The following is an 11,195-nucleotide window of genomic DNA, read 5'->3' as shown; positions in this document are numbered from 1 at the left end:
AGAGACAGAGGTTTTCACAGTTTTTGTATTTTTTTTTTAAAGCAGCAGAACACAAAATTGTGTCTGCTCAGGTGGTGTGGGAACCTTCCCACATGGCTCCAGGGTCACGTTGTCACTGTGACAGGAAATCTGTGCCTTGCTCCTCACCCTGTTGTGAGCTGGTTTCTGCCCCATGACCAACCGCGCTGTTGTCACCTGGAACTGGCTCAGACTGCCTCACGGGGGCAGTGAGGCAGCCTCATCCGGGTGACTTGGACCAGCGACTGACGGGACGGTCACACTTCGAGTTTTGTACCCAGAAACCCAGAAAGTGAAGATGGCTGAATCTCATGAGCGTTTCTACCTTTTCTCTTTTAACGTAGTGCCTCTGGGAAGACCTGTCAGCCAAGACTGAGTTAACTTGGAATTTGAAATGGACATTCATGACATGTGCCTGGTTCAAGTTCGCTTTTAGACTTTCTAGTGAGAAAAGGGGTTTGCCGAGTCTTTCTTTCTTTCTTTTCTTTTCTTTCTTTCTTTCTTTCTTTCTTTTTTTTTTTTTTTTGCCAAGCAAAAAGCAAGAATGCAAGCCCTCCTCTTACGGAAAGAGTTCTAAGGACTTAGGAACATTCATGGTTTGCTGATGCAAATAAGGCTGCTAATTACAAGATTTTTTGTATCCGTTGAAGTAGGCCCAGTGGGACATCAGTGTGAAAATATACTATTAGCAATTAGCTCCTGTAACAACATATATTTGAAAGGAATAAAGTAACATTTTTAAAATATGTCTTCTAATCCAGTGGTCCCCAACCCCCGGGGCCACGGACCGGTATCAGTCCATGGGCCATTTGGTACTGGTCCGCAGAGAAAGAATAAATAACTTACATTATTTCCATTTTATTTATATTTAAGTCTGAACGATGTTTTATTTTTTAAAAATGACCAGATTCCTTCTGTTACATCCGTCTAAGACTCACTCTTGACGCTTGTCTCGGTCACGTGATACATTTATCTGTCCTACCCTAAAGGCCGGTCCGTGAAAATACTTTCTGACATTAAACCAGTCCCGTGGCCCTAAAAAGGTTGGGGACCACTGCTCTAATCCAAATTCTTCACCGATGCAGACTCCACTTAATTCAGACACAGCAGTACCGAGCTCACATGCATAGTTCAGCTACAGTTTTCAACACGTTTTCAAATGTGCTCTACCACATTTGGTATCAAAGCAACCCTGTGACGGGAACAATGCAACTCAAACCCCTCAACCTACAGGTGCAGTTACTGAAGCTTTGCAGGGCTCAGAGTTAACATGGTGGGGAGGGCTCCAGGACGCCCGCCCAGCCCCAGTGAGCTGACGTCGTTTATGTGCACTCTGATCCTCATCTCACCACATAGGCGGCATGGCCACTCTGTCCCCATTGTACAGCAGGGTGTTGTGGCCCAGCAAGACCTCCATTAGCAAGATTTGGGAAGGTGACCCTGAGAGCAGGCCTGTTCCGTGTTCAGTGCTGTCCTGATACCTCCATGAATTTGATCCATCCAGCTCGGCCTGAGGCAAGGTCAGTACACTGAGTCCGTACCGACTGTGGGTCCAGGGGTGAACAGTGAGACCTCAGCATGGGACGAAGCTGGAGAGCCCCCATCCCACCCTGTCCCCCAACGCCTCCCCACCACCACCTGCACACCTCAGCCCTCCCAGGCGCCAGGACTCCGCGGGGGGTCAAGGCTCTCCTGCTGCTTTCTGGGGCCTGGGTTCAAGTGTCTTTGCATCTGTTGGTTGTCATTTCCTGGCAGAGAGATCCCAGCCAGGGGCAGCTGGCCCACAGGTTGGACTCATGTCTGCCCCTGAGTCCCTCAGCCATGCTCCTGCCCTCCGGCCCCGCGCCAGGCCATCCGTCCCTTCCTGGGCATTGGTGACAGATGGCTGGGATTCCCCGTGGCCTGGATTTCCTAGTTATTCTTGGAGCCAGAGCAAAGCCGACAATGGAGGCAACATCTATGGGTCCCCCCGACCTCGGCGCCCCTGCTGGAACTTCTGTGTGGCCAGAACTGGCCGAGCGGCAGGGCCTGGGGGAGGAGCACATGGTGTGTTGCTGTGGCGACTCCATCAAGCCGCACACGGAGGACACATGCTGCGCTTGTGCCCAGGACGCAGGTGCCAGCCTGAGGGGACTGAGAAGGAAGGGAACTGGGGACACGAAGCCCCTGGTACCTCACTCGTGTGTTAGCCTGAGTAGCTGTGGCACTCTGTTTTCCGAAGTCTCTGTGTTTTCGTGTTCGACATCACCATGACCTGAGCTGTTTAAGCGTGGGTGCCAAACCCAATAGGTGTGATGTGATGTGTTCTGGGCTGTCCTTGTCTGGGGCCTGGGAAGGGATCCCCGGTGGAGATGGAGGTGCGGGCCCCTCCATCCGTGTCCTAGTGACTCTGCTATCCAGAGCCCAATGTCACCTCCCCAGGCTGGTCGAGTGAGGTGGGCAGGACTGAGGGCCTCACCATCCTGGCTAAGCCCTGATGGACCCTCGCCCATTCTCCCCCTGCCCGCCAGCCAGGCCTGCCACGAGGAGGTGGCGGACAAACCACTGGTGTCCAGGTGCTTTGGGCTACAAGGTGGGACAGTGTGTGGGGACAGAGTGCGCTCCCCCCACCACGTCCAGCTGTGTTCCTCAGTCTTGACAAGATGGCCTGAGACCCCAACCCTGGGCTAAGACCTCACTTTTTCTGAAAAGCAGCTGCACATCACCTGGATGTGGTCTCCTCACGAGGGCAGGTTACTCACCACCCAGCAAAGCGGACAGGCAGGTGCCTGGGGAGACAGGGGTAAGGGGGGCGGGGAGCAGACCTAGGGGCACTGAAGGTCATGGTTGTGGCTGTGGTCAGGGGAGGTGCAGGGTGGCAATCCTCAGCAGAACTCAGCCTGGCTTGGGCTTGGGATGCTGACACTGGAAGCCACCCCGCACGGAAGAGACAGAGTCCCAGGCCAGCAGCTCGGGCACTCCACCCAGACCCTGATTCCTCTGGCCCTGGGCTCAAGTTCAGCCATCTCTTCCTCACACCCAAAACCTGGCCTGAGTTCTGGGCTCTGGGCTCCCAAGTGTGGTGTCCTTCTTGACCATGAGGTCCTACCCACCTCCCACCAGGAGTCCTGCCACCCATCTAGAGGAGGGGACTCACTGTGCCTGTGGCTGGTCTCACCCAAACTTCCTGCTGTTCCTCAGCACCTCCTGTTGAGACCCGCCCAGGGACTTCAGCAAATTGGTTCCAATTAGCCCGACTGGAACCCCTGTGGGCACAGGGGGCCCCCTCTTCCCTGTCTTACCTCACAGCCAGCTGCCTGCGGGTGTGCAGGGCAGTAGGAAAAAAGCCAAGTGACAGAAAACAGACGAGAAGGTAGAAGGATTCACTCGTGGATTCCTGGGCACCGTGGGCAGTTCCAGCCCTGACAGCTTGAACAACAGAAGTGGGTCCTCTCACGGTTCTGGGAAAACCTGGGCCGGGCCTCCCGGCTCCAGGGGCTGCCTCAGCTCTGGGGTTCTCCTGGCTCTGCCTCCACCTCCAGGTGGCTTCTCCATGTGTCTGCCGACCTCTCCCATTTATAAGGACAGCACCTCACTGGACGAGGGCCACCATTCCTGCATGACCTCGTCTTAGCTAATTAATCTATAGCATCCAATCTGAACTTCTGAGATCTGGGGCAGGCCTTTGTATTTGGGGGACATGTTTCAAGTCTTAACAGGCGTCTGAAGTCAGATTGCTGGGCCTGCTCCCCACACTGATGCAGTTGCTCAAATGCAAGACCCTGGGCTGGTCTAGTGCCCTCCCAGGAGATTGCACCTGTGTCTGGTTCACTGTTCCTCCTGTCCAAGACTGTGCCTGTGAGCCACGCTGACCCGTCTGTGCAGGTGGTCCCGGCTTCCCTGCAACCAGGCCCACTGACCCTGCCTGTTTGCCCACAGAGCCCCCTCGGCGCCCAACACAGGTCACAAGTCCTGAAGAGCAGTGCCCGTGACTCAGTGGGGAGGAATGTGTTGTTTGGCATTTGCTCCCGAGTGCAGAGCTGGCACCGTGTCTGGAAGCCGTCCTGCATGTGTGCACAGTGGCCGGGCGGGCCCAGCTGCTGTCCTGTGCCTCTGAGCAGAGGGCGGTGAGCAGAGAAGGAGGGAACCAGAGCCTCCGCTGAGGCACAGAGAACAGCAGGCAGGGCCGAGGTGAGCCAGGCCTTGGGACCTGCCCCTCAAGGGCTCCTGCAGGGGCTATTTCACACTTGGGAAGTGGGAAAGATGTGGAAGTTCATGGTGAATTCACCAAAGGTTATTTAGGCTTTGTCTTGTGACCATGAAGTGAGGTGAACAAAGCCCTAACGTGCCTGCTGTTGGGTCACACGCCTGGGAGACACCAGCAGCAGAGCCCAGCACACCTAGGCGTTGGCCCAGTGACTCATGGAAGGGCACCACCTCCTGAGTCACCCCGCCTGCTTCCCGCACCTGCCCAGCCTGGGAAACCACTGTCCCGAAGCTGACTCAGCCTGACCAGCGTCCCACGGAGACACAGCCACAGGAGTTGGCCACAGTGGTTTTGCCTTCCATGGTGAGGGCTTAGGGTCTAATTAAACCTGTCAGGCACTAACTGGTCACCAGGTGAGCGAACGAATCAATGAGCACATCAGTGGATGAATGGGTCTGTGCAGGCAACCGCATTAGGGTCTGGCCTGAGGAAGGATAGAACAGGAGCCCAGCCCACAGCGCATGTCTGAGGGCCAGGTCAGCCAGGTCATGTGACGGTGGTCACTGGTGATCAAGTTTCATTCCACTATCTCCTCTTTTTAAGGGTTGACATCCTGAACTTGGTGGCAGGTCTGGGCCTAAACCTGAGTTAGGGGCAATATGCCCAGGCCACTTCTTGTCCCTTTCTGTTCCTCCAGCTGCCTCGTGGCCTCTCATTCTGTTCCCTCTGGACTGTCAGGACCTCTGGACCACACTAAGGTGACTCACAGCTCTTCCAGTGTCACTACCATGAAGAATAATTGAATTTCCACAGCCTGTCAATCTGGAGAATTGTGCCATTTGCTCCCACACCTGCACCTACATCAGATATCACTAATCAATCAAGATCATAGCACACTCATCCAGACAAGGCCGATCTACCACCCACCTGTCAGATTAACACACACAATGGGGCCTCTCTGCCATTCTGCCTGAACCTAGGGGCTTGAAGATGCTGATGATGGGATCGCAAGCTTAGCTGGCACAGAGGGGACATCACTCGTCACACTGCTCTGAGGTTGGCTCTGTCTTGGAAATACCCTGAGGAACCACAGCTCACCAGTCTGTGGATTCACACCATGACTCTCCAGATAGTAAGTAATGCATCTCCTAAGTCATATGTGTGGCATCAGTCTCCTCACTGCCCATGTCAAAGGACGACTGAGATCACAAGGCCATTTGGTCCCCAGCAGTTCTTAGTTGGGTTTTGTTTCTGTACAGTGTGGCTTTAAACATCCAGTAAGGAGCCAGCCTGGGTGCTCAGGCATGGCCATATTTACCTCCTGAACCTGAGTGGCTGACCAGGCAGCCGGCAGCGTCTTAGCAACACTCTCAGGGCGACCTGGATAACCTTGCAAGGCTGGCCGGGTTCTCCCCACATGGGGCCTGACATCGGACAGGGCTGTGCCAAGCCCACCCTTTACCAAGCAATCCCTGCCCCGGGGTCTCTCACCCAGCCCTCTGGCTCCCCAAGATACACAGGGGTATTAAAAATCGCGATGTGAAACCTTGTTTGTCTTCCTGGATGCTACACACAGTGGGTGGAGAGCACAATTTCAGACACTTGTGTTCATACAAACTCAGCCATGTTCGACCCATTCCAGCTTTGGAATCAACAGTCCTATCGAAGTCACCATGAGTTGGGGTGACATCGAGCAGGGGGGAAGCTTCCACGTGGAATCCTGCCATCCAGCACCTGGACGTCAGCCCTGAAGCAAGTACTTCCTCCCCTTTTCCCCTCCTTTTCCTTCTATTTTTGCTAGAAAAGAAAAAAAAATAAAGCTGTGTATTGTTTCCACTTGGTCCATGATGGAGGGAGAGGCTCAGGCCACGGCCCCGGGCTGGGAGGTCGCCCCTCCCAGTCATCTGAGTGTGGTCTTCAGGGTGAGTCTCTCCGCCCAGTTCGGGAGGGGTTTCAGAAGGTCACCGTGATTGCACTGTGCAGGCAGGACACAGAGCAGGCCTCACCCATGACGGCCCTGCACCTGGTGGGAGAGGCACCCAGGGAGTGCTCCATGGCCAGACTTTCTGGCCTGGCTCCTGGGAGGAGGCTACACCCTCCTCATCGTCACCATGGAAACAGGCCCAGAAAGAGGTGTGCGAGGAGTCAGCAGGTCGGGGTTGACCAGGCGGCTGGTGGCAGCCCTCCCCACTGCAGAGCATGGGCCATAGGGACCTGAGGGCTCACAGGTGGTGACAGCAAGCTGCTAACCACACAAAGGGTGTCAGCTGGTCCTAGAAGCAGAGGGCAGCTGAGACAGCCCTGCAGCTGTGTCTGGAGAGGAGGTTAGTGGGTTCCTTGGGTCTGTTCCTCCCAATACCGTACAAACGGGAGACAGGCCAGCATGACCACCCACACTGTGGCAACTGACCGCTAGACGCTTTTCCTCAGCCAGATGTCACTGGAGGCCACAGCCCTTCCCTGCTGCCCATTCTTGAAGGGCTGTGTGGCTCCCACTTGACCTTGGCTGACCTTGGCACTCCGTTCTCTCTCCAGCCTGGGCGTCCTCACCTGCTCAGTCAAGGCCAGGCTATGACCTCATCCAGTTTCTTCTATGCCCGTCACTGCCTCGGTCATTCAGTGTCTGCATTTTACTCCTCATGTGGAGGCGGCCATGGAAGGGTCACGGTTACAATCTTAAGATTAAAGAAGGCCCCGCCCGGGGCTCGCCGCGCTATCGCCGCAGCCGCCCGAGCGGCCCACCCAACTAGTGGTCGCAAAGGAAGACATGGTCGCAAAGATCACAAAAGAAGGAAAGATCAGAAAAGAAATTTTTAAAAAGTCGTCGGGGTGGATTCTTGGAGGCTGTGCGAGTCGACTACTTTTGTCTCCCACGGGCCACCGTGGAGAGACTTCTACCATCACTTTCTGGGCGGGAGTGGAGCATCGCGGGTAGGAGGGAGACGGTGCTCGCTGCGCCGAAACGTGGCGGACGCCTTCGGCGATGAGCTGTTTAGCGTGTTAGAGGACGACTCAGCCGCCGCGCTCGGAGCCAAGAAAGAAGAGGAGAAGGGGAAATGGAAGGGGCCTCCAGGGTCAGCAGAAAAGGCCGGGAAGCGTTCTGATGGTGACTTACAGTCTAAGTGCACTAATGTTGGGAAGAACAAGAGAGCTATGGACTTTGAGGGCACAGACGAGCTCATTTTTGGGAAGAAGCCCAGGGTAGAAGAGTCCATAACTGAAGACTTAAGTTTGGCAGACTTGATGCCCAGAGTCAAGGTCCAGTCAGTGGAAACTGTTGAAGGGTGCACACACGAGGTCGCACTTCTTGCAGATGAAGAGTATTTACCACTTAAACCCCGAGTTGGAAAAGCTGCAAAGGAATACCCATTCATTCTTGATGCTTTTCAAAGAGAAGCCATTCAGTGTGTTGATAATAACCAGTCTGTGTTGGTGTCTGCACATACATTGGCGGGAAAGATTGTGTGTGCTGAGTATGCTATTGCATTGGCCTTAAGGGAAAAAACAGCGTGTAATATTTACCAGCCCAATTAAGGCCCTGAGTAACCAGAAATACCGTGAAATGTATGAAGAATTTCAAGATGTTGGTCTGATGACGGGAAATGTTACTATTAATCCTACAGCATCTTGTCTTGTTATGACCACAGAGATTTTAAGAAGTATGCTGTATAGAGGTTCTGAAGTTATGCGAGAAGTAGCTTGGGTCATATTTGATGAAATTCATTACATGAGAAACTCAGAGCGTGGTGTGGTGTGGGAAGAAACCATTATTCTGCTTCCTGATAACGTCCATTATGTCTTTCTTTCGGCCACTATTCCAAATGCCCGACAGTTTGCTGAGTGGATCTGCCCTGTCACGTGATCTACACAGACTACGGGCTAACGCCACTGCAGCACTCCATCTTCCCCGTGGGGGGGGGGGGGGCGACACTTTAACACTGCAATGCAAGTTCTTCAGGATGCGGGTGACTTGGCCAAAGGTGACCAGAAGGGTCGGAAGGGAGGAACAAAAGGACCATCAAATGTATTCAAAATTGTGAAAATGATTATGGAAAGAAATTTTCAGTATTAGTAAGAAAGATTGTGAAGCCTATGCACTTCAGACGACAAAATTAGATTTCAACACAGATGAAGAAAAGAAGATGGTTGAAGAAGTATTCAGTAATGCAATAGACTGCTTGTCGGATAAGGATAAAAAGCTCCCTCAGGTCGAACATGTACTTCCTCTTTTGAAGCGAGGGATCGGTATTCATCATGGGGTTTACTTCCTGTTTTGAAAGAAACTATAGAAATTCTCTTTTCTGAAGGATTGATAAAGGCCTTATTTGCAACAGAGACTTTTGCTATGGGAATTAACATGCCAGCTAGAACAATTTTATTCACAAATGCCCGGAAGTTTGATGGGAAAGATTTTCGATGGATTTCCTCTGGAGAATATATTCAGATGTCTGGTCATGCTGGCAGGAGGGGAATGGATGACAGAGGAATTGTGATTTTTATGGTAGATGAAAAGATGAGCCCGACCATTGGAAAGCAACTGCTTAAGGGCTCAGCTGACCCTCTGAAAAGTGCTTTCCACCTGACCTACAATATAGTTTTGAACTTGCTGCGTGTAGAAGAGATCAATCCTGAGTACATGCTGGAGAAGTCCTTCTACCAGTTCCAGCATTACAGGGCCATTCCAGGCGTGGTGGAGAAGATAACTCAGAAGAACAGTATAATAAAATAGTAATACCAAATGAAGAAAGCGTGGTCATCTATTATAAGATTAGACAGCAGCTGGCCAAACTGGGGAAAGAAATTGAAGAAAATATTCACAAACTGAAATACTGCTTACCATTTCTACAACCAGGTCATTTAGCGAAGGTGAAGAATGAAGGAGATGATTTTGGCTGGTGAGTAGTGGTGAATTTCTCAAAAAAGTCAAATGTTAAGCCCAGCTCTGGGGAACTGGACCCCTTGTATGTGGTGGAGGTGCTCCTGCGCTATAGCCGCGAGAGCCTAAAGAATGCCACCACCGAGGCTGCCAAGCCTGCCCGGCCCGACGAGAAGGGTGAGATGCAGGTGGTTCTGGTTCTGATGCATCACCTATCCGCCATCAGCAGTGTCCGCCTCTATATTCCTAAGGACCTGTGGCCACTGGACAATAGGCAGAGTGTTCTCAAGTCCATACAGGAAGTTCAGAAACGCTTTCCTGACAGCGTTCCTTTGTTAGACCTTATTGACGATATAGGCATTCGAGACCAGGGGCTGAAGAAGGTCATCCAGAAGGTGGAGGCTTTCAAGCACCGGATATATTCCCATCCCCTGCACAACAACCCGAACCTGGAAACTGTCTACACGTTCTGCGAGAAAAAGGCCCAGATCGCGATGGACACCAAGTCTGCGAAGCGAGAGCGAGGGCCATGCTGCAGATGGATGAGCTCAAGTGCCACAAGCACGTCCTCCGGCACCTGGGCTTCGCCACCTCCTCCAACGTCATCGAGATGAAGGGCCGCGTGGCCTGTGAGAAGCAGTGCAGACGAACTCCTCCTGACCGAGATGATGTTCAACAGCCTCTTCAATGACCTGTCCGCGGAGCAGGCCACAGCCCTGCTCAGCGGCCTCGTGTTCCAGGAGAACTCTAGTGAGATGCCCAAATTAACAGAGCAATTAGCAGGACCACTTCGTCAGATACAGGAATGTGCCAAACGAATTGCGAAAGTTTCAGCAGAAGCAAAGTTGGAAATCGATGAGGAAACATACCTGGGCTCAAGCCCCACCTAATGGATGTGGTGCACACCGGGGAGACATTTGCCCACATCTGCAAGATGACAGATGTCTTTGAAGGCAGCATTATCCACTGCATGCGGTGCCTGGAGGAGCTGCTGTGACAGATGTGTCAGGCGGCGAAGGCCATTGGGAATACAGAGCTGGAGAACAAGTTTGCCGAAGGAATCACCAAGGCCAAGAGAGACATTGTGTTTGCCACCAGCCTGTACTTGTAGTCGGCTAACGGCCATGGGCTGCTGGTGCCTGCGACACAGATGGGTCCTCCCGCATCAATTGTATCATATTTAAATCAGGCATCAGCACACACGTGTTTGTACATAAGCATTACATTTTTAATAAAAAACGTACAGGTGGGCAAAAAAAAAAAAAAAAAAGACTAAAGAAAACAGGATGTTCTCATTTCTGTTGGCCTGGACACCTGTCTCCTTCCTCTCATCAGGGTGGGCTAGGACTGGAGGACCCTCCCCCCTTGATGGAAGCCAGCTTCTCGGAGGCCCTCGTAGACCTCAAGCTGAACATCATGATGTTTCCAGACGTGGGCTGCGAATGCCTCTGGCCCCTCACCCAGGGTCCAGGACAGAATGGCATGTGGAGATGACAGGATGACCCAGAATGCCCATCCTCACAGTGAGGGGGGAGAGGGCAGCGGGAGGACAGCATCTGTCCCAATGGGATCTTGGCCACAGGAACAGAGAGTCCTGGGCCTGGGATACTCAACAGAAATGTCTACTTCAGAAACATGCGGCCGCCGGCCCCATCCTTGCCCGCTCTGGCTCATCCGTACTTGGAAGGTCTGAAGGAAGACAAGCATGTGGTTTTGAGCGCCCCTAAGACCAACCCAGCTGGATGTTGTCTGCAAAAAGCCTAGTGATGCCACCGCCTGCATGCCCCTCTTCTTCATCTCATCCTTCGCATCTCCGCCTCGCCAAGTGCAGACCCCCTGATCCCCTGCTTCCCATGGTTTCCCCATCTGCTCAGTGACACCGCGAACCAGCCTACTGAGGAGCAGGGCCTCTCAGCACTGGCCCAACGGAGCACTCCAGACACCGCGAGGTGCCTGTGTGGGCCCTTGCAGAGTGCCATCCCTGTCACCTCACGTCCTCGCAGCCACGGACCACCCACACATCAGCTGCCTTCGCTCAGTCTTTCCTTCTGCCCCGTCCTATGTGGAGAAGTCAGGGAATCAGGAGCCAGTATCGAACCTCAATCCATCTAAGCT

The 11,195-nt window shown here is 53.1% G+C and overlaps 1 pseudogene; it reads left to right on the top strand.

Annotated features, from left to right (window-relative positions):
* Positions 1-1,962: 1,962 nt before the first annotated feature.
* LOC136383470 (exosome RNA helicase MTR4 pseudogene) lies at positions 1,963-10,327 on the top strand (annotated as a pseudogene).
* The last annotated feature ends 868 nt before the right edge of the window (positions 10,328-11,195 follow it).

Source organism: Saccopteryx leptura, chromosome 11 (assembly GCF_036850995.1).
Source record: "Saccopteryx leptura isolate mSacLep1 chromosome 11, mSacLep1_pri_phased_curated, whole genome shotgun sequence".
Classification (NCBI taxonomy): Eukaryota; Metazoa; Chordata; class Mammalia; order Chiroptera; family Emballonuridae; genus Saccopteryx; species Saccopteryx leptura.
The sequence above is the reverse complement of the archived record's forward strand: the minus strand, read 5'-3'. Positions and strand labels throughout refer to the sequence as shown.